Raw genomic sequence first — 5,000 nt, 5'->3', positions numbered from 1 at the left:
TTTAGAGAGGGAACAAGTGAAACGATGAAGTCTGAACAGAAAATATGATTTTTTCGATTAGAGTATTTAAAAAATATATATTTATCTTTTGAATAATTCATAAATATGCTTTCCATATTTATGTTTAACTACATATGCGGAAATACATTTGATATGTTATTTGTCCTGAATATGTATAATAATGTATATTAGGGCTCATTTAAACACCTTATCATCCGCAATACAGAAATTGGAAACCGTAGGTCTAACGTTAAATGATTCAATTATATCATGAATTCCATAACTCATTTAACAAATAATATTCCTGGTGATTGTGGGGAAAATCGATCGTTTATTATTAACGATATTTATAATAATAAATATAATAAATAAATTGTTACCAATAATATTATCGGTTACAATGAATAATATTAAATTATTTATGAATAATGTAAATCAAAATAAATTTCGAATGAAGAAAAGTTTCGTATGGGAGTTTTTTTTTTCTTTTCTTTTCTTTTTATTTCTTTCTTTCTTTCAGAAAGTAAGTAAAAAATAAAAAGGAATAACAAATTAGCATACCGTTCATTAATATTTATTTACTTAACAATGTAATTTTCCATTAATATTTCCATTAATATTAACAACTTTCTATCTTAATTCATGCTTTTTTTTTTCGATAAAATGATTCGTCCTTGTAAAAAATAATTGCATACTAATTGAACAAAATACATATAATGCATATAATACATATAATACATTACAACGAGTGATATCATTTTATTTATGAATAATGTAAATAAGACAAATATATATATTTGAATAAGGAACGAGAAGTTCTCGTAAAAGATATTTTTATTAAGCAAAAGGGAACAATGCAATGAATTTGTACATAAAATGCATGCGATTTGTATGAAATGTAGAAAAAAAGGAAAAAAAATTCCATCAGCTTTTTTTTCTTATTTTTTTTCTTTTCTTTTTTTTTTTGAGTAAAAAAACACAATAAATTTGTATATCGTTCATTAATATTTAACAAAGTAATTTCCATTAATATTAACAATATATAAAAGTGAAAATAAGACTTCGATAAAAATCGGTAATAACCGATCGATAAACATAATTTAGATACAATACGTCACATTTTTATCTAAAAATAAGATAAAATCTATAAAAATAAATGTGCTTTTATAAGTATCTACGAAGAAAAAAAGTGACAGAAAGTCATGTCAACTGGGAAAAAAGAAAAAAAGAAAGAAAAAAAAAGGAAAAAAGAAAAAAGATCTCATCATAGTACATTAATTGATAATGGATCGATCGATGATAATGTATAAAAATAAAAACAGAAAGAAGGAAGAGAAAAAAAGAAAAAAAGAAAAGAAAAAAAAAAAATCTAATAATTCGCTAAACGCGAATAAATTGGTTCGATCTTGTGAGCTATGTCGAAACGTTTAACAATTAATATTTTTAACTTTTAACATGCGACGTTTTATCGGGACGCCATTAAAGTTATTTTTTTAATCGTTGAACGAATGAATGAAACGGAACGAAACGAAACGAAACGAATCGAAACGAATCGAATCGAAATGAAACGAAACGAAACGAAACGAAAGGAAAATACTCAAACGTTTCGCGTTAATTGAAATTCAATTTCTCTCTTTTTTTTTTCTCCTTTTTTTCCTTTCTTCTCTTTTCTCCTCATTTTTTCTTATTACCGTTTATTGTACTTTACTTTTGTTTTATTTTCTTTTTTTTTCCCCCTTTTTTTTCATTTTATTTTTTTTTCTTTCTTTCTTTCTTTCTTTGTTTTTCGTTTTGTTTTTTTTCTATTTTTCTTTTTTTGTATTTTTTTTGTATTTCTTTTTTTTTTTTTTTTTTTTTTTTTTTTTTTTTTTTTTACAACGACAACGCGATAAGTCGTTCGTTTATTCGTTCGGTTCGTTGCAGCAACCGAGCTTGGGTCACCCACTCGAGGTAAACGCTACTCGACGAATTCGCGAAACTCTGCGGTTAGGCAATTAATTATTAAATTTATTTGCTAATTAGGTAATTACCAAGCGCATTCGAGTGTACAGCACGAAATTCGAGAACACCTTCCCTATTCCTTCCACCCCCAAATCCCTCCCCCTCCTTGTCCCTCCGCCATCTTACACATTCTCTTTTACATACACGAGAAGAGCCAATGGTCTTTGGTTTAAACTATGCGACCAAAATATTTTCATTCGACTTGAATCATTTAATAATAAATAGGACACCATTCAACACGGTGTTCCATATGTAAACGTTAATTTGTTTTCTTATTTTTCAAATTTCTTTTTTTAATTTTTAATCCTTTTTTGTCTTTTTTTTTTTCTTTGCCAGCGTAACAACAATTAAGCATTGTCATAGATGCAATGAAGGAATATCTTCATCCAAGCACGATGTACTTATGGCTCGTTCTACTTGATTTCCCAAAATGTAAGTAATTAATTTCTCGTTAGAATTTTTCTTTTTTCTTTTTGAAAGGAACGCTTTGTTATGTGCTACGCACATAAGCTCTTTGACTTGTTCGTTTTGATATTATTTTTATTATTATTTGATAGGATTGGTTTTTTTTTTCCTTTTTTCTTTCTTTCTTTTTTTTTTCTTTTTTTTTTTTCTTTTTTCTTTCCTTTCGTAATTCTTTGTTACAATTGTATCCGATCATTGATCAGTTTTAAAAACAGTATTTATGATGAAAGAACGAATGAAATAGCACGAAGTTCCAACGCGATTATATTTCAATCGTTTCGATAAGTAAATGCGATTAGAACGAGAGAATGAATTCATTGAAGTTCTTATTTCCTTTGTCTCGTTCCTTGATTTCTGATTTGATTAATGCCCTACGAAAAAAAAAAAATTATTGGAAATGAAAGGAACATTTCTTTTCCATAGTCTTTATGTTTCCCGTTTAAGTAATTAATATTATAATGATAGATAATTCTAATCAATATTCAGACGAATGTTTATAATCGTTATAATCGATGTATATGATTAGAATGTATTAATGAATTTACGAATTAATGAAATTCTTTGTTATCACATACTCGTCGTTGTTTTTATTCATTTATTTATTTATTTATTTATTTATTTATTTTTTTTTTTTTTTATATTTTCAATGTCCATTGCATAAGTTTTACGATTGAATACTAATATTTAAAGATATAATAGGATTAATTATTTTGAATCGTTTCAATTAATAAACCTGATTACTGTTACGATAGATAATGATTTTAGTTAATTAGAATTAGTAAACATGATTAAAACAATCGATATTAATTCATTGAAACTTTTTGTTATATCATTCGTGCCTTTTCTCTTCTTTTTATAATTATTTATATAAATATATATGTTACATATTTATATGTAATACTGTAACTACTTTCATTTAAATTTATTAAAAGATATTAATATCTAAAAGCAAATACAATATTAATAATTATTTTGAATAGTTTTAATCAATAAATAAGATTAAAACGAACGGATAAATTCATTAAAGAATTATTTTATTCGATTCATTAACTTTTTGTATTTTTCTTTTCATGTTTCTTGTTCACTCCTCTTTTTTTTTCTTTCTTTCTTTCTTTTTTTTTTTTTTTATCTTAGTTGATTTCATTGGAGACGAATGAAGAAGAAGAAGAAAAAGAAGAAGAAAAAGAAGAAGAAAAAGAAGAAGAAGAAGAAGAAGAAGAAGAAGAAGAAGAAGAAGAAGAAGAAGAAGAAAAAGAAGAAGAAGAAGAAGATGTGAATGTCTTTAAGAAGTGAAAGCAACGTTTCTTCGTTAACGTTTTTACGCGTCGCGTTAAGTAATTAGCGTGTTCCTTTTTGATGAGCAACTGCTTGCATTTTACCGGTCGTAGTTTAAATAAGAACTTCGTTCGTCTGTAGAAAATAGAAGAAAGAGGTGAAAAACAAAAAAAGAAAAATAAAAGATGAAGAGAAAGAAAACAAAGAAAAAAATAAAGAAAGCAAGATAAAGAAGATGATGAAGAAGAAGAAAAATTAGTTCTATTCTCACTCATTCTCTCACTCTCTCTCTCTCTCTCTCTCTCTGTCTCTCTCTCTTTCTCTCTCTCTTTCTCTCTTTCTCTCTCTGTTTTTATGTATTTCTATCTCTTTCTGAACGACTATTAATTAAAGAGAAAGCAAAGTATCATAGTTGTCGGCCGTCGAGATATCAAGCAGTTCGCGAGATCGAGATCGAGCCGTTTCTCGTAAATCGGATTAACGGATCGACTGGATTATCGAAAGTATCGAACAATCGGAAGCTCGTTCTAGCGTGGCCATTCCAATCCAACTCACGGAATTCGATTGAAATTACGGAACGCGAAGCCAATGTGGAACGTTCCACGTCGGACGTTCTTTGATCGCATTTCCCAAACGATTTCAGCGTGACGAAAGGATCTCGATTGCTTTAACACATTGACTGCTGATTCAGACCTCATTGTCACGTACACACATACACGTAGACGTACACATACACATACACATACACACACACACACACATTCCATTTCCTTCGTTTTAATTTCAAATTAATATTAAGATAACTTGTGTTAGATGATATTAAATTATCATTTTGATAACACCAATATGTCAATGATATTTCATTAAACATTTTGCATTTAATCTCATTCGAAATTTTATTTCTATATCAATTAGAAGTGCTTTGTTTATTCTTTTTCTCTCTTTTTTCTTTTTTTTTTTTTCTTAATTAAAAATTTTATTACATTTTACGTTAAAATTTATTAATTTTATGTTAAATTAATACTACGTTTGAAAAGATTGTATTGTTGGTTTTACTAAAAAAAAAAAAAAAAAAAAAAAAAAAGGAATAAATAAATAAATACTTATTTATCTTATAAGAATGATATAAGGAATATATATTTATCTGGAGTAATATATCTATGGATATAAACATTACAGGCATATTTGCGACATAAATATTCATGATAACGCGTAACTTTAGATAACCTATTTCAAACATAGTATATATAAGGCAAATA

At 26.9% G+C, this 5,000-nt stretch overlaps 1 protein-coding gene and 1 long non-coding RNA gene across 15 annotated transcripts in view; one reads left to right on the top strand and one right to left on the bottom strand.

The window, feature by feature from the left end:
• LOC118441451 (uncharacterized) overlaps positions 1 to 3,996 on the top strand; it is a 101,577-nt gene extending 97,581 nt beyond the window's left edge. The window contains exons 2-3 of the long non-coding RNA XR_014982778.1: positions 2,338 to 2,433; positions 3,601 to 3,996. This is a non-coding gene — a long non-coding RNA (uncharacterized LOC118441451). The remainder of the gene's footprint in view (positions 1 to 2,337; positions 2,434 to 3,600) is intronic.
• LOC118441443 (lachesin) overlaps positions 1 to 5,000 on the bottom strand; it is a 280,889-nt gene that overhangs the window by 61,117 nt on the left and 214,772 nt on the right. The window lies entirely within an intron of this gene.

Source organism: Vespa mandarinia, chromosome 11, assembly GCF_050613455.1.
Source record: "Vespa mandarinia isolate Hongniang chromosome 11, ASM5061345v1, whole genome shotgun sequence".
Taxonomy (NCBI): Eukaryota; Metazoa; Arthropoda; class Insecta; order Hymenoptera; family Vespidae; genus Vespa; species Vespa mandarinia.
Note: the sequence above shows the minus strand (reverse complement) of the source record. Positions and strands in the feature narration are given on the sequence as shown.